General features: G+C 43.6%; 1 protein-coding gene across 8 annotated transcripts in view; it reads right to left on the bottom strand.

Annotated features, from left to right (window-relative positions):
- PHLDB1 (pleckstrin homology like domain family B member 1) overlaps positions 1 to 18,722 on the bottom strand; it is a 2,201,164-nt gene that overhangs the window by 1,117,915 nt on the left and 1,064,527 nt on the right. The window lies entirely within an intron of this gene.

Raw genomic sequence — 18,722 nt, 5'->3', positions numbered from 1 at the left:
ATGTGAGAGTGGCTGCTGAAGCCAGTGACAGTAGTCCCTGCCAGCAAATTTAGGAGAGCGAGCATGCATGAATCAACTGTGAGGGTATACGCAAGCTTCACAGTGATGCAAGTGCTCATGTTGCCATTGGGGGAGTAGGATACAGTCAATAAAATGAAAACTGCTTTCACTGCCAAGATACCAGCGAAAGCATAAAACATCCTCATGGCTGTCTGGATGAAAGTCTCTTAGAGGCTTGATGGTCAGCAGGCAGAGGCGCAAAAATGATACAATAAAAAAAACATAAGGGAGAGATGAATTGTACAGGAAATGAGTTATTGTTGATTTTCTATCCAAGCAGCAGACAATGCTTTTGCTACAATGCCGTGACCACAAGAAATAACAGTGTGACTGATGTGAACACTGGAGAACATCACAAGGTCCAACTCACAGGAGAACACAAACAATGCACATTAAAAGAAAAAAAATAAGCAAATGTTGGTAGACATCATAAGAAAGCTACTGTTTCTCAGATCCACAAAACAATTAGAGTTAAAATGACAACAAATGTGGACTTTTGTCAGTGACCAAATTTCAGTTTCATGCAAGGCAACAGATGAACCTTCAAGGACAAGAATTTCAGTCTCCCCTTTTTTTTTTTGTCTAGGCATACTAATCAGTGCAGAATAATGAAATTAATGCTGGATTACAGTCTTCTGAAGTATTACAGTAACAGAAATATTAGAAATATATGAATGCACAGAAGACAATATTTTTTAAACTAATTCACACTACATTGAAGGCACAGTAATGTCAACTACATGTGAAGGTACAAGTTGCTACCTAACCCAATATTACAAAATAGTGACACATCAAAATCAACGCCATATTTCTGACCAAATCAGTAACCCATGTTTATAGAACAGGCCAAGTAAAAAGAGCAAATACTAGACCACATTCCCTCCTGAACAGAGTGGTTCTGTGGCCTTGTTTATGTATGCCCTCAAGCAGAAGCTTAAGTGAGACAAGAGAAGGTTCCAGTAAAATCCCAAAAAATAAAAAATGCAAGCAACAGCAAATGTAGTCCTATGAATGGAGGCATTCAGACAGGATGAAAAAACAGATGCCCTGCGGTTTCCACATCAGTGGTCAAGTAAAGCTTGTCTTGGTCCAGCTGAGTGAAGGAGATGGAAAGTCAACCACAAAAAAAGATAGCTAGAGCAAGGAGACAGCAGAAAAAAAATAAAAAATATCACCCAGCATATGTGTGGGCACGCACACACACATACACACGCTATGTTAGGAACTCACTGAACATTTAACCCTTGAAAGCTAGTCTTAATAGTATATCCAAAAAATGGAACCATCGCATCCGTCCATCCTCAATCACTTTTTCCCATTTTGCACATGGGGTCTGGGTGTCACTTCAACAGTGACAATCATCTCAAGCCAACGTTTACAACACCAGGTGGCTAGCCCTACCGCGGTAGTTCATCCACTCACTCATACATATACTCACATCTTCAGTCAATTTAGAGTGTCCAACTCACCTACTGCATGTCTTTGGAATGTGGGGGGAAACTGGAGCACCCAGAGGAAAGCCACACAACCGCAGAGAGGACATGCAGAACCTGCAGACACTGGCTAATGGCTTCAAACTTCTAGCAATTCTACACAGCACCACCCCTGATGTCACTGTTGATTTCAGAAATATGTACAGGGGGTGGTGCCACTTCATGCTGAAAAAAAAATTTAAACCAAAAAGCATGATGTGATAGAGCCAACATGACCAAAAAAAAAAAGCCACTTCAAGAATGATAAGGATTCACAGGAACAATGCTAGGAAATCAAGACTCTTGTGTAAGAGGTAACTCTTTAGCAAAAAGCAATACATTGAAGTCTTAGCTCCATCTCACTTCGTGTTATGTCTCTTGTAAGACATCCAAACTATAGATCAGTGTCACACGCATGCATACACATATAAACACACACAGTGTAAAAGTCCATGCAAATCATGAAAAAAGAACAAGATCAGTGCTTTCCTTTCAGAAAAACATAAACAAAAATCTATCAACAAACTCTTCCTACTATAAATCGTACTCCGTTTATAAAGCTTGGCAAATGCATGCTCATTAAACTGTGGTTGCATAAATGTACTTCAAGAGTAGAGTGACAAAGAAGGCCACTGAAGAAGACAACTCATGTAGAATGAGCCTTCAAAGCCACAGGAAAAACTATGTTGTACTTCTTGTAAATAAAAAAAATTGTATATTTTTTTGCTCACGTCTTCTTGCTTGGCTGTTCTGAGAATTTTACTGAAGGTCTTTGTTCTCCTAAATAATTATCAAAGCTATTAATGCACTTCAATGCAGCAAAAAGGTCTCATTCATTCTGGAAATTAGGACAAAGTGGTGGAAAGTGCATTAACTGACAGAAGTAAGAAACAGAAGCATCTTCTGAAAACTTCAGAGGAAAAAAAATATAATTCTGAACTCTGAAATCATGGCTAATAAAGACAGTCTTCTAAGAAAGTCACTTCAGATTACAAAAATGAAAATTCTTGTAATTAAATTCTCCTCAAAATTCTCCTCAAATACAATTGGAATCCCAAGGGGGTCTAGGATCTCTGACATCAAGTTTCAAATCAAAAACCACCCCACCCCCCAAAGTTTATAACCAGCACAGGTCTCCATATCAACTGATGTACAAGGGGACTCTGAGCAAGCTCATCCTTTCTTCCATTCCAGTTCAACATTTTCTCTCTGACTCTCCAAGGCTCAAGAGTTGCCCCATCTAAGCCAATGAATGCTGTGATGACAGTCCTTACTAGGAGAGCACTCACAGTCCCCTGTGTTCACTGATTCTCCAACCACCAAGTAAACACACTTCCTGCAAATCAAGGAAAAAAAAAAAAAAAAAAAACAATTTAAGACTTAACAGATAGTCTATACGAATATATTCTTGCCTGATTTACAAGAACTCCAATTGCAGTCTAGTCAAAGAATGTTGGGGGCATTCAAGAACAGATGGACAGTGGGGGAGATCTGTGACTAGAAGGACCCCTTCAAAGATCAAATGATACAGGAAGACTTCACCTGTTACATATAACATCAGGGACTCTTCTTCTTAGTCTAAGTCACAAAGAATGAATAAAAGCAGGATGGAAGGAGCAGGCTGTGAATGCCTGAATGGCTACACTATGAAGCCCGAGTAGAATGGCTGCCTGATGTGGAAGCTCCGTGCCTATAACTTGCAAGTTCAACATAATTATTTATGTGGCAAGAGCTTTTGTGTGAAAAACCCTAGTGGGTAAAAATGTACATATGGTATGTTTCCGACTGCAGGAATTAAACAGAAGAATAGACTGCATCTACAGTAAGCTGGATAGCCTAAAAAAAGACATTGTGAGCCTCCAGACTGCCATATTCAGGCTTCATCTTAATGTGCTGTTAAACACCTTTATTAAATTATAATTCAAAACATAGGCTCACATACATTAATAGAAAAGAAAGCAAACCATATTAATATTTTCATATACATTACACATATAGTATCATAGGAAGTTACTAGGCTATTGGTCCTGAGGCAAGCCAAGAGTTTAGCCCATGTATAGACATATCAGCACTCGATGGCCCTGTCCAGCAGGGACACGGTGGAATCCCAGGGATGTACTTCCTATTTCCCATCTAGTTATCCAGGTTGCACTTAAAAAGGGTTAAAAAGGTACTCCACTTGATGTGTAGAGGGAGTCTATTCCACAGATGGGGGAGTCTCTGGGATACAAATCTGTCCAGCCAACAAGTCCTATTGATGTCACAGACCAGGTTGAGGTCACACGTGTGGGTTACTCGAGTGGAACTTGACTTGCAGATATACAGCTGTCCCATCAAGGCGGGGTTCAGGATCACCTTGTATGTCAAACAGGGGTTACCTCTGAGGAATCTGTATAAAACTGAGTAGAGGGATAGGGCTTTTAGCCTATCTATTTATGGTAGATTTTTGAGGCCCTGGATTCTCCTGGTGAGGAACCTCTGTGGTCTCTCCAGCTGCTGCATGTGCTTTGTGAGCCACATGCCGAAAGTACAGTTGTGTACACTTACCATAAATGTAGATGTTAGAGTGTATTCACTGTTGCAGTCATTACATTTGGGTTATCTGCCTGCAGGTAGCCCTCAGCCGGCCTGAATACCAGAGTCTTGGATTCATGCGTCGGATGCTGTCCCTCTTTCCATGACATCAGGTCGTCAGGGGTACAAAACATGCAGCCGACGCCACTACATCAGTTTTTCTTGCCCCAAATGTCAGGTGCCCCCATAATGGGAAGCAATTATATGTTATGTTACACCTCCAACAAAAAGCAAATACACCAAAAAGCTCAGATACACCAAACAAGAAGGAAAGGTAGAGCCAAGAGAAGTCAGGGGGCTGGAGGGAGGGTAACCAGGACTGCAACAGTGAATACACCCGAACATCTGCATTTATGTAACTGTACACAACTGTAATATGTTCTTCGTGTTTCACTGTTGCAGTCATTACATTTGAGTAAATTCCCAAAGCTAAGGAAGGGAGGAGGAAGTTATAGAGCATTAAGCCCTGCAATACTGCAGTGGCAAAACCAGCTCTGGATTTAGAAAAACATAGGCATTTGGTAATGCTTGGTGAAGGTATAAACAGAGCTCCAGGTAGCAGCTTCTAGGATGTCCCTGGTAGGGACCCCTCTGAGAAAGGCAGCAGAGGTAGATGCAGCCCTGGTGGAATGTGATCTTATCCCCTGTGGGGTAGGTTTTCCATGGTGCTTATAGCAAAAATGAATGCAATGGGCTACCCATTTAGAAATAGTTTGCTTTGAAATGGCCTTCCCCTCTGCCACTGCAGCAAATCCAACTAGCAGCTGTTCAGATTTTCTGAGAGGCTTAGTCCTGTCCAAATAGAATCTAAGTTGTCTGTGCACATCCAAAGAGTGCAGAATTCATTCTCCTTTGTTTTGTGGATTAGGAAAAAAGGTAGGCAAATGAATGGACTGATTTAGGGCTACACTAGACACCACTTTGGGCATAAAGGAAGGATTGGTCCTGAGGGAAACCCTGTCTGCATGGAAGATAATGAAAGGCTCCACTGCCATGAGGGCCTGTAATTCAGACACTCTTCTTGCTGAAGTGATGGCAAGAAGAAAGGCTGTTTTCCAAGAAAGGAATTTCAACTCTGCGGTTGCAACTAGTTCAAAAGGAGGGAGAGTGAGCTTTTCCAATACAAAGTTAAGGTCCCAGGCTGGAGTAGGGGCTCGCTTGGGGAGGGGTCTTAAATTTTTAGCCACTCTGTGGAATTGCTTTAAAAGGGGATGAGAGAAGAGGGGTGGTTCAGTATTATAATGTGCTGAAATTGCAGAGGCATGAATTTTGATTGACGAGAAGGATAAGCCCTTGTGGAGCATTTCTGTTAAGTACTGAAGAATATGAGGTAAACCTGGGGAACGTAGTGCCCATACCCTGGGTCTGGCTCCAGAAACAGCATCTTTTCCATTTTTCAGCATAGGATTTTCTAGTACTAGGTCTCCTTGCTTCCAGAATGACCTCTAGCACCTGCTTACTGAGGGATGCTTTTGGAGAGCTCAAGGAATTAGCCAGGTTGCAAGGTTCAGGGTATGAAGCTGAGGGTGCAGAATCTGGCCCGTGTGCTGGGACAGCAGGGAAGGTGCCTTTGGTAGGTGCCATGGATCCAGCAGTATCATGCTGCGCAAGAGGGGGTAGCAGTGCTGGCGAGGCCAGTCTGGTGCAATAAGAATTGTCCTTGGTCTGTCCTGTTTGATCTTTAGCAGAACCTTCGAGGGGAGAGGTAGAGGGGGAAAGGCATAAACCGAGAGGCTTTCCCAGGTGAAGGACAGGGCAACCATTTTCAAAGCTTGACTGTGGGGAGTCCTTGTGCAGAATTGCCCAATTGGTAGTTCTGGGGGGAGGCAAACAGGTCTATCTCTGGAGCCCCCATTTGTTCCTCATGAGGCTGAATATTTTTGGTTCCAGTTTCCATTCATGTGGGTCCATGAGATTTCTGCTTAGGTCGTCTGACAGTGAATTTAGCTTGCCTGGCAGGAACTGAGCTTGTAGGTGCACTTGGTAGCTCAAGGCTGTGTTCCACAGAGCCATGGCTAGTCTGCAGAGAGGTTCCCCCCGCTTGTTTATGTACCACATAACTGTGGTGTTGTCTGTCTTTACCAATAATTGTCCTGGAAGGATGTGGTCCTTGAAGGCTGTCAGGGAATTCTGTACAGCTAACATTTCTTTTTGGTTGATATGCAGGTGCATCTGACTCAGGTTCCATTTGCCTTGAATGCACTGCCCTGCCAAGTGAGCCCCCCATGCATAGTCTGATGCGTCTGTAGTCAGGGTTTGGGCGGCAGGGGGTAGATTGAAAGGGAGTCCCTTTTTGAGGTGGCAGGCCTCTGCCCACCAAAGGAACTCTGTCTTTATACAAGGAATGATAGGAATCATTGATTCCAGGTCTTGAGAATGTTGACACCACAGGCTTTTTAGATACCATTGTAGTTTCCTCATACGCAGTCTTGCATATGGAATTAGTAGAATGCAAGAGGCCATGAACCCCAGGGCTTGCAAAATTTTCCTTGCAGATAGCTGGGTCTTTGTGGACAGTAGTTTGAAGTAGGCTGTCAAATAAACGTGTTTCTCTGGCGTGAGGTAAGCCATCTGGGAAGTTGTGTTCAAGCTTGCTCCCAGGAATACAATCTGTTGGCAGGGTACCAGATGAGATTTCTTTTCATTTATGGTGTACCCCTGCGAGGTTAGAAGTTTATTCACAAATGCCAGATGTTTTAATAGCATGTCCTGGCTTTCTCCCTGAATTAGACAATCGTCCAGGTATGGGCATATTTGAATATTTCTCTGCCTGCAAAATGCAATGGCTGGAGTTAGACACTTTGTGAATACCCTAGGTGCAGTAGATAAGCCAAAGGGAAGTGCAGAGAACTGATAGTGCATGGAGCCTGCTCTGAAGTGTAGGTATTTCCTGCAAGATTCCCTTATTGGAATGTGTAGGTAAGCTTCCTTTATGTCTAAGGTTGCCAACCAGGCATCTTTGCCTAGCATAGGAAGCAGCTGTTGAAGTGTTAGCATTTTGAATTTTGGGATTACCAAAAAGGTGTTTAGAATAGAGAGATCTGCGATAGGATGCCAGAAGCTGTCCTTTCTGGGTACTAGGACAAGTCTTGAGTAAAAACCTTGTCCCCTTTCTTCTGCTGGGACAGGTTGAATAGCCCTGATACTTAGAAGCGAGAGAACCTGCTGTTGAGCCTCTGCCCACTGATTTGGGGGTAGGTCTGGCCAACTGTTTGGGGTTGGTAAGGTGTGGAAGTGAAATCTGTATCCTTGAAAAACTATATTTAGAACCCATTTGTCCTGGGTAATGAGTTCCCAGTTTTTTGCATGCAGGGCGAGCTTTCTTCCTAAGGGAGCAGGCAGTCGAGCAGGGCTTGGAAGGGTTAAGGTTAAGTCATTGTGACATTTTTCCATAGGGGGTTTCTAACTACTTCCAGCTTCGGAAGTGGAAGCCCCCCACTGCTTAGACCTGTGTGTAGCCTGAGACTGTAACCTAGGTGGTCTGCTGTTCCTTGGTTTGGACTGAGAAGGTCTGGATGAGACTGGAAAGGACCATTTCTTAGAAGGTAAATGCCTACTAAATCTGGGAGGCTGTACTTGCAGGAAATCTTTAACAGTTTGCATAGAGTTAGCTTTTTCCTCCATCTTTTTAAGGACGACTTCTGCCTTGTTGCCAAACAGGCTGTCTTGGTTTAAGGGAGCATCCAGTAATTTAGCTTTAAACATGATCTGGCAAGTTTTGCTCCTTAAACCAAGCATGCCTTCTAAGTACAGACCCAGTGACAGCAGCCCTGCAAGATGCTTCTAAAGAGTCAAAACCACATTGCAAAGTATGTTTACCAACTTGTTCAGCAGAATGCATTAAATCCTGTAATTCTTTATGTTCAGCACAGTCAGGAATCAACATCATTTTCTGTTTAAGTAGTCCCATAATATGCTGCTGATATTTTAACATATGAAACTGGCAATTTAAGGCCCTAATGGCCAAAGTAGCAGAGGCGTATACCTTCTTACCCCATCTGTCCAAGGCCCTGAAATCTCTATCAGAGGGGGTAGGGTTTTTGGCAGCAATAGCATTAATGCTCTTTGGTCCTTGGGAAATGGTCTCTGAATCTGCAGTAGGATTCTTGAAGAGGAACTTGTGAGAGTCAGGTACTCTAATACCGGTCAGGTTTTCTGGGAGCTGGAGGTAAAGTGTCTGGGGCCAGACTAGATTCCAAGAAGGCATCATCTACAATGTCCAGACCAGAAGGGATAGCTAAAGGCCTGTGTTGAGGGAGGAGTAAGAATTCCCTAAGCCTCTTTTTGGAGTCAGAGTAATCCTGGCTTTACCAGCGGAAATGCTCCCTAAGAGTGTCCAAGGTTTCACCAAAACAAAAATCTTCTGGTGGGGAAGCAGAGGGAATGGAATCCTCTGCATCAGAATCCTCATAGGTAGATAAGGGCAAATCCTGGTAATCAGAAGAAACAGAAATTTCAGAATCCTGATCAGAAGAATCAGAAGGAAAATCAGTTCTAGGTCTCTTAGAGGGAGAAGGCTGACTTCTCCTACTTAAAGTAATAAGGTCTTCAGCCATTCTAAGCATTTGTTTTTTTAGGCATATGGGCCTGACCATGTGGTTTGGATGTTGGTTTTCTAGGTGTGGATCGAGTTTTAGGCCTTGATGAATAAGAAGACGGCGTTGGTTTAAAATGCAAGTCTGTAGGCCTGAATACACCATCACAAGCCAGTGCCTGCCCAGCGGCTCTGGACCCATACAAGGTAGAGACATCTGCAGGTTCCATAGTCGGAGAAGCATCTTGCGGCATACTGGACTCCGAATGGGTCTCAGTAGAGGCCTGCGAATTTGAAGTAGTGGGTATCGGGGGCTGCGAAAGCCCCCCACTGAGTACCAGCGAACTGGCAACTAGCTTACCGGAAGCGTCAGCGGCAGTTTTGGACCTATGCGGTCTGTCTCTGTCTTTATCCTTACGTTTTTTCAGAATATCGGTAGTCGGATGGCTTACTGAAGCCATTTCTGGATAGTTAAACCGAGTACCAAAATAATTTGCTGCGAAAATAGACAAACAACGAATAGTTCAGGGGGTTGAATAAGGCCCAAAACCAACAGCGAGGGATGTTGTGGTCTGAGCCTAAGCAAGGAATGCAGTATGAATGAAAATCTTTATGAGGTATTTGCTTGCCACAGGTAAGACAATTGTTAACTTTTACTGACATCTGTTAAGAGCAAGAAAAAGGATCCCCAATAGGGTACTTAGCTTTTTTCGAAGACTTCGGTTCTGAAACTCGAAAACTAAAATTTCCAGAGTCGGCCGACCGGCAATTGTGAACTGCTTCTGTTTCGGGCACCGCACGGCAAGAAAGGCTGATGTAATAGCATCGGCTGCATGTTATATACTCCTGATGACCTGACGTCATGGAAAGAAGGACAGCACCCAATGCAGGAATCCAAGACTCTGGTATTCAGGCCGGCTGAGGGCTACCTGCAGGCAGATAACCCAAATGTAATGACTGCAACAGTGAAACACGAAGAACATCGGGGCACTGTACTCAATAATGGGCCATATAAGGGAAGAATACAGGAATGTTATGACCTCCTTGTCTCTGAATGAGATGCCCTTACTTATGAGGTAGGTCATGTAGAAAGCTTTCCATACAATGGGAGCAACATGGTGGTCAAAAGTCAGGTTGCTATCAATCTGGTGCTCAAATCCCTCACTACTGATTGCGTTGTTAGGAAATTACTAATGTGATAATTTGTGGGGATGTCACTTTTCCCAAAGAGGATGATGATGCATTTTTTGGTATTCAGCTTGAGGCCATGTTTCTGGCACCAGTCATTTGTTTGGGTGTGACCCTCTTGGAGGATGTCCAAGTCACTAGGGGAATTGATGACAGCGCACAGCATGCAATCATCTGCAAACCTGGTCAGCCATAGCTCTCTGGTTTTGCCCTGCACCTTAGAAAAGTATATCCCAAATAACAGAGGCCCCAAGACCAAACCCTGGGGTACGCCACTTGATACGGGTCTACTGCTTGAGGTGGCTTCCCCTATTTTGACTAGGTGGGTTCCATCAGTGAGCCAGTTAGCTACCCATCTAGTAACATACAGATCGATGCCTAGTTGAAAGAGTTTATCTATTATGCCCAAGTGGGGAATAGTGTCAAAGGCTTTGGCCAGGTCAAGGTAGGTGGTCTTCTCCTCATCCATGGTTTTGGTGACTGTTTCAAAAAAGTCGACCATATTTGACAGACACGACCTCCCCTTGAAGCCAAACATTGTGGAATTGAGTGTTTGGAGGTTGCCACTTGCCAATGTCCTTGTTAATGAAGTCCATGATAATCTGTTCCATAGCCTTGCAGATCAGGGTAGTTAGGATGATGGGTCTATAACTTCCTGTATCAGTGGATGCTCTACCTTTGTATAAAGGGATGACAGTGGCTGTCTTCCACTCAGCTGGGACAAAGCCGGTACTCAAGCTTTGGTTAAATAGGTTGCCTAATGGTGCTGCATGTTCCTGCCTGAGTTCATGTAGGATGTAGCCTGGGATGTTTTCAGGTCCCATGGAGGCTGTATTTGCTTTTGAGAGGGCAGTGATGACCTGATCCCTAGATATATGGGGAAGGGGGCAGGTACTAGGAATGTCCTGATTTACTGATGGGGGGACAGAGGGGTGAAATTTTCACTGAATTTGTCAGCCAGCAAGTTTGCTATATTTACGGCATTTGTATATGTGGTGTCCTTAACCACAAGTTCTGAAGAGATCTGGGTGCTTCCTTTGACATTACAGACATATGTGAAGAAGGCCTTATGAGTGTCTCTACTCTGGACTCTAAGTTTGCTTCGGTGGATTTCACTAGTGCTCTTATTTGCTTGCTCCTTCTTGGTCCTGGACAGCAATTTTTTTTCTTTTGTTATAGAGTTTATTTACTGCAGATGTCCACCAGACAGGTTTACTCTTCCTTGCGGAAGATTATTTAGTCCTGTCTGGTATTCCTGATTCCATGCATCTATATAAATGTTTACATACTGCTTTGATATAGTTTTAGATTCTGGTGCTAGTTCCTAGAGAGGGGGAAGGGGCTGTGAAGCTGTTTATATCATCCCTCAGGATGCTGTAATCAGCTTTGGAGAAGTTCTTTTTGTTTGACCCTATATATATATATATATATTATATATATATATATATATATATATATATATATATATATATATATATATATATTTATATATATATATATATATATATATATATTTTTTTTTTTTTTTCTTTTTTTTAAAGAATTATTTACTACATTACATAAATTGCTGAATTCCTACCTTCCTTTAAGTCCCACTCCCCCTCGTGAACATTATTTTGCATGTAATGTTCACAAAAAGAAAGAGTATGCACTCACTATAACAATGCATCGGTGTTGTTTGTTTTCGTTCTTGAACTTGTGGGATCTCGGATATGACCGCAGATCTGACTTTGGCCACTTCCACAGACTTCACTTCCATAGCTCAAGCTCATCATCTATAAGCCTCCTCTCTAACCTGTGTTACCTTGGATTGAGTTTGCCTTCTATTCAGCCTATTATCCTGACTTGACAAAATAGTCAGTAAAAAGACAGTCTAATTACAAATCAGATTCCAGTTAGACTAGAAGGAAAGGAAGAGAAAGTCTGGAGCTCATCAGAAGGTAGGCAAGACAGCACTCCTCAGGATATACTAGGAGACCAATCTAATTCTTCCAAGTAGTAAAGGGGTTTCAGTGCAGGAGGCTGAGGAAGGATGAAAACAGACAACACAGATGCATCGTTATGGTGAATATATCATTTTTGCATCAGTTTTCTCTTTTCGTGTGTTCCTCGACTGATGGGGCAGAGTCTCCACTACAGAATTTACAGGGCAGTCCTCAAGGGAGGATATTCTGGAATACAGCAAAGTCAAACATTATACAGCAAAGTCAAACATTGCCCTAGTTCTAGACAAAATGCCCAATTTGTAATGTGCAATAAAGGTATACATAGACCAAGTGGCAACTGCACAAATGGCATCTATGGTAGCTCTGGACCAGAAAGCAGATGACATCACCACAGATTTGGTGGAATGAGCCTTAGGAGGTTTAGGTGCTGTCAATCTTTCTTCATATAAACAAAAGAAGTGCAATCATGTATATGAACATCCAACAGGTACAGCATGTATTCTCCTTTGTAGGAAAATTTTGGAAAGAAAACAGAAAATTGATGGACTGATTTATAGCTCTTTCTGAAGCAACCTTAGGAAAAAGGAAAGGCAGGACTAGTAAGGAGGGGCACCCTGTCCTTGTGAAAGATCAAATATGGTGGCTGTGAAGAGTGAGCCTGGAGTTCTGACACTCTTCTGGCCAGTATGATTGCAACCAGAAAAATGGTTTTCCAAGACAAAAACTTTTAGTCCACAGCTTGTCATATTGTTACATCCCATGCAGGGATAAGATCTTTAATAGGAGATGGCAATAAGAAGGTACCTTTGAGAAAGGCTTTAGATGGTCTTGATCATGCAAGGATAAATGGTTATCTCCTATGTGAAAATCAGAGACAGCTGCAAGCTGGACCTTTATTGCAGAATAACTAGCTCCACTTTTGACAATGGAATAACAAAATCAAGGCTAGCTGGAATATGTGCTTAAAAATGTCTTTGAAGAAACCAAATGGAAAACCTTTTCCATTTGCTCTTAAAAATCTTCCTAGCAGAATATTTCTGAGATGACGTGAGGATACATCTAACCTGGAGGAAGAGCATCTTGAAATACCTGAAACACTAATAGGACCTGCTTTCACTTCCAGGACATTTATGTGAAGATTGAGATTGACCTCTGAATGAGACCAAGTGCCTTGGACTATCCTTCCCAAGTAATGCATCCACCACCCTAGTTGGGAGGCATCCATAGTCACTATGGCTAACAGTGCTGAAAGGATAAAAGGGCAACCCTGAGAAACCTCTTTTGCAGTAATCCACCAGGCTATGTGTTCTCTGCAAATCCTTATAATCCATATCGGTGTGGACGCAATGTGTTGTCTTACTGACCATTGAAGAAAAGTACAGTTTTGTACCTACCATAAATGTAGATGTTCGAGTGTATACCCTGCTGCAGTCATCACACTTGGGTTATCCTGTCGTCAGGCGGTCCCGCAGTCGGCCTGAATTCCAAAGACTTGGTCCTGCGTCAGTTGCTGTTGCTTTTTCCCTGACATCAGTGTGCCAGGGCTATACAAGAGGCATCCGACGCCATTTTCTTCAGTTTTTCTTGCCCCAGATGTCAGGTGCCCCACAAAAGGTGGTCAGTAGATAGTACCAATAATAAAAGTTTAGCAAAAACAAAACATCCCTCCAGCTATAAGCAAATACACCACAAAGGTTGTATCAGATTTTAAGGTATTGAAAGGTTTCAGTTAGGTCAGACGGGATGGAGGGAGGGTAACCTGGACTGCGGCAGGGTATACACTCGAACATCTACATTTATGGTAGGTACAAAACTGTACTATGCTCATCGTGTTACCCTGCTGCAGTCATCACACTTGGGTTGAATCCCAAAGCTAAGAATAGGAGATGGAGTCAAACAGGGTTTAGAGAAGGCTAGAACGCCCTGCAAAACTGCAGTGGCGAAGCCAGCTCTAGACTTAGAGTAAAGTGGTAAGTGATAGTGTTTGGTGAAGGTGTGTACTGAACTCCAAGTTGCAGCTTCCAGAATATCCTTGGTTGGCACCCCCCTGAGGAAGGCTGTAGATGTAGCTGCTGCCCTGGTGGAGTGGGGCCTTATGCTAGCAGGAACTGGTTTTCCATGATGGGTGTAGGAAAATGCAATGCAATGTCCTATCCATTTAGAAATGGTCTGTTTTGAGATAGCCTTTCCTTGTGATGCTGTAGCACAGGATACAAAAGTTGGTCAGATTTTCTGAAAACTTAGTTCAAATGTTCTAGCGAGATTCTTAATAACTCCGTATTGGTGACTCCCAAAATTGAACCTCGCACTCAAAACTTCGCCTACATGTGACGCCATGCGCATAGGCAAAAACAAAAAGACAGAGTCAGCGGCGTTAGTACCGCGCGTGAGTACCCTGACGCAGCGTCAGTCTAAAACGCCACTGACCGGCGTCAACTTTTACGGGCCGTATTGGGCGCCGACTAATATGGTTTTGTCACTGCAGCAAGGGAAGACGAAGAACATCCTTAGTTTTATCCAAGTAGTAACGTAGTTGCCTGTGAATGTCCAAGGAGTGCAGGAGTCTTTCTCCTTTGTTCTGTGGATTTGGGAAGAAGGTGGGTAAATGGATGGTTTGATTTACAGCCACACTGGATACCACCTTTGGCATAAAGGAGGGGTTAGTTCGTAGAGAAACTCTGTCTTGATGAAAAATGGGGAAAGGTTCCACTGCCATTAGTGCCTGTAGCTCTTAGACTCTTCTGGCTGAAGTAATTGCTAGCAGCAGGGCAGTCTTCCATGATATAAACTTTAAATCAGCTAAGAAAGCTGGCTCAAAAGGTGGCAGCGTAAGTTTTTCCAGAACAAAGTTGAGGTCCCAAGTTGGTGTTGGTGCTGTCCTGGGAGGCCTAATGTTTTTGGCCCCTCTGAGGTACTGCCTTAGAAGTGGATGTGAAAATAAGGGAGGATCCGTGTTGTAGTGAGCTGAAATAGCTGAGGCGTGGATTTTAATAGATGAAAAAGAAAGTCCTTTGTGTAACATCTCAGTTAAATATTGTAGAATCTGAGGTATGTCTGGCTCAAGGGTATTTTGGCCTTTAGCTTGGTTCCAGGCGCAAAATCTTTTCCATTTGTCTGAGTAGGCTTTCCTGGTGCTGGGCCTCCTGGCCTCCAGAATGACATCCATAACAGCTTGTGAAAGAGGAGCTGGCTGGTTGTTTAGGTGATTTGCCATGCAGCCAAATTTAAGGTTTTGAGCTGGCTCTGTAGAATCGGCCTGTCTTGCTGTGTGAGCAGATGAGGAATTTGTGGTAAAATCCATGGTGGGCCGTGGGCCATGTTCCTTAGTAGTGGGTACCAGTGCTGGCGTGGCCAGTCTGGGGCAATGAGTATCATTCAGGGTCTCTCCATCCTGACTTTCAGCAGCACCTTTGTGAGAAGGGGCAATGGAGGAAAGTTATATACTGTCAGCATTTTCCAACTGAATGAAAGTGCGTCCACTTTCCAAGCTTGATGGTGAAATGTCCTGGTGCAAAATTTTGATAGCTGATAGTTTTGGGGGTTGGCAAACAGGTCTATGTCCGGGCACCCACATTTTTGAGTTATCATTGCAAATGCTTGCGGATCCAGTTTCCACTCGTGGGGATCCATGATGTTCCTGCTTAGGTCGTCTGCCAATGTGTTCTTTTTTCCTGGCAGGAATTGAGCTTGTAATTGAACTTGGTAAACCAGTGCTGTGTTCCACAAGGTCATTGCTTGCCTGCATAGAGGGTAGGAGTGTGTACTCCCTTGCTTGTTTATGTACCACATTACTGTGGTGTTGTCTGTCCTTATTATAAGCTGTCCTGGATGTAAGAGGTCCTTGAAGGCTGTCAGACCATTCTGTACAGCTAGCATTTCTTTTTGATTGATGTGCAGATTTCTTTGATCTGCAGTCCATATGCCTTGAACGCACTGTCCTGCCATGTGTGCCCCCCAGGCATAGTTCGATGCATCTGTTGTCATAGTTTGCCTGGCTGGGGGTAAGGTGAAAGGCTGACCCTTGTTGAGGTGACATGCCTGTGACCACCATAGAAACACCTGTTGAAGGCAGGGAATGAGAGGTATCATTGTTTCCAAGCTGTGGCTGTGTTGAGTCCATACGCTTTTCAGGTACCATTGTAATTTCCTCATATGCAGTTTTGCAAATGGTATTAGTAGTATGCAAGATGCCTTGAAGCCCAAGGCCTGCAGAATATTTCTAGCAGGGAGTTGGGTCTTTGTTGCCATTATTTTGAAGTACTGAGTTAGTTGTAGCTGTTTGTCTGGTGTCAGATAAGCCATCTGGGCCATTGTATTCAAGCCGGCACCCAGGAATGTCATATTTTGTGAGGGCACTAGTTTTGATTTTTTTTCATTTACTGTGTACCCTAGGCAACTTAGAAGGTGTTTTACAAAAGCCAGATGTTGTAAGAGAATGTCTTTGCTTTCTGCTTGGATGAGGCAGTCGTCCAGGTATGGTTATATTTGAATTCCTCTTTGTCTGCAGTATGCAATTACTGGTGCCAGGCATTTTGTGAAGACCCTGGGCGCAGTAGATAAGCCAAAGGGCAGTGCAGAGAACTGGTAATGGGTTGAACCTGCAATGAAACGGAGGAATTTTCTGTAATATTGTCTGATAGGGACATGCAGGTATGCCTCCTTGAGATCCAACGCTACTAGCCAAGCTTTCTTGCCCAACATGGGAAGAAGCTGCTGTAGTGTTAGCATCTTGAATTTGGGTACTTGCAAGAAGGTGTTTAGAATCAAAAGGTCCAGAATGGGTCTCCAAGCATTGTCCTTTCTGGGGACTAGAAAGAGCCTTGAGTAAAATCCTTGGCCTTGCTCCTGTGTAGGTACCAGTTGAATGGCTCTCATGTCCATGAGAGCTGTAATTTGTTTTTGTGCCTCTGCCCATTGATTTTGTGGCAGGTTTGGCATTCCTTTTATCCTTGGCAAGGTGCGGAAATGGAATCTGTATCCTTGTGAGATAATGTCTAGGACCCATTTGTCCTTTGTGATGATGCGCCAGTTGTCTGCAAAAAGTGCTAATTTTCCTCCCAAGAGAGCTTTGCTTGGCAGTTTGAGGTTTAAGTCATTGTGTTTGTCTTCTAGTAGTTTGGGACCTGTCTTCTCCTCCCTTCTGTGTTGCAGTGCCCCATTGGCAAGGTTTGTAAGGGATTTGTGCTTGACCACTACCCTTTGGGCATCTGTATTTACCCCTCTGTGGTCTGTCAGAAGCTGGAAAGGACCAATTTTTTGTTGGCCAATTTCTGCTGAAGCATGGGGGCTGTACCTGTAAGAAATATTTGACCGTCTGCATAGATTTTACCTTATCCTCCATTTTCTTTAAAACCTCTTCTGCTTTAACTCCAAATAAGACATCCTGCTGTAAGGGTGCATCTAGTAACTTTGCCTTAACATGATCAGGCAGAGTTTGTTCCTTTAACCAAGCATGCCTACGTATAACAGACCCAGTAACAGCTGCTCTACAGGAAGCTTCCAAGGAATCAAATCCACATTGTAAAGTATGTTTGCCCACCTGTTCAGCTGCATGCAACAGATCCTGCATTTCCTTGAATTCAGACTGTTGAGGGTGCGTGCTCATCTTTTGTTTTATTTGAGACATTAGGAATTGCTGGTATTTCAGCATGTGAAATTGACAATTTAGTGCTCTCATAGCTAGAGTAGCTGAGGTGTAAACCTTCTTCCCCCACCTATCTAGTGCTCTGGAGTCCCTTTCAGAGGGTACAGGATTTTTGGCCATAGAAGCCTTAGCCCCTTTGGGTCCCTGGGAGATTGTCTCTGGGTCAGTAACAGGGCTTTTGTAAAGGAATTTGTGCGAGTCAGGCACTTTATAATATCTGTCTGGTTTGGCTGGAGCAGGAGGCAGAGAATCTGGATTTAGACTAGATTCTAAGTAAACATCATCCACAATGTCTAAAACTGGAGGGATAGCAAGTGGTCTGTGCTGGGGGAGTAAAAGAAACTCTCAGAGCCTTTTCTTTGAGTCGGAGTAGTCCTGACCTTCCCAGTGGAAATGTTCCCTCATGGTATGTAAGGTTTCCCCAAAGGAATAGTCTTCAGGGGAGAAGCTGAGGGAATGGAATCTTCAGCATCAGAATCTTCATAAGGGGAAAGGAGTAATCCTGTTCCTCAGAAGAGCCTGAGGAAATAGACACTTGATCAGAAGAGGCATAATCCTCCTCTTGTCTAGGCCTTTTGTCTGGGGGGGGGGGGGGGTTGGAAACCCCTGATTAAAGAAATCAAATCTTGAGCCATTTTAAGCATCTGTTTCTTAGGCATGGGGCCTTGAACTGGAGACTGATGTGCAGTCTTTTTTTGGTTTTAGAGGAGTCTTAAGCTTAGCATAATATTTTATGGTGAGAGCAGTCGGTCTGAAGACACCTTCTGTAACCAAAGGTGTTTCCACAGCACCGGCTTCTCCTTCTGCAATGTTGTCGGTAGGGCCTAAAGAAAATGGCTGCATCGGCCTAGAACTCTCTGCTTGAGAATCCGAAGCGGTCTGGGGTTGCAATTCTGCGGTCGCCAGGGGCTGCGTAGGCGCCTCACTGAAAACCAGAGAACCGGCAACCAGCCCAGCCGAGGCCTCAGAGTCTGGCTTGGATCTAGGCTGCCTGTCTTTATCTTTGCGTTTTTTATGCATGCTGGTAGTCGGTTGCTCCGATGGCATAGTGTAATTAAATTTCCTACCGAAGTAGTGTTGTGCGAAATCAAAGCGTCGCTTTATAGTTCGCTTATTGAACCTAGCACAAAACCGACAACTAGTGACGTTGTGGTCTGGGCCTAGGCAAGGTATACAATAAGAATGAAAGTCCTTATATTTGCTTCCCACAAGAAATGCAATTGTTAACTTTTTCTGACATCGGACTGAGACAAGAAAAGGTTCCCCAACGGGGTACTTAGCTTTGAAGACTTCGGACTGAAATT

The sequence above is a fragment of the Protopterus annectens genome, chromosome 8.part0 (assembly GCF_019279795.1).
Source record: "Protopterus annectens isolate FY-2018-M chromosome 8.part0, PAN1.0, whole genome shotgun sequence".
Classification (NCBI taxonomy): domain Eukaryota; kingdom Metazoa; phylum Chordata; order Ceratodontiformes; family Protopteridae; genus Protopterus; species Protopterus annectens.
This window is presented reverse-complemented; position numbering and strand designations above follow the sequence as displayed.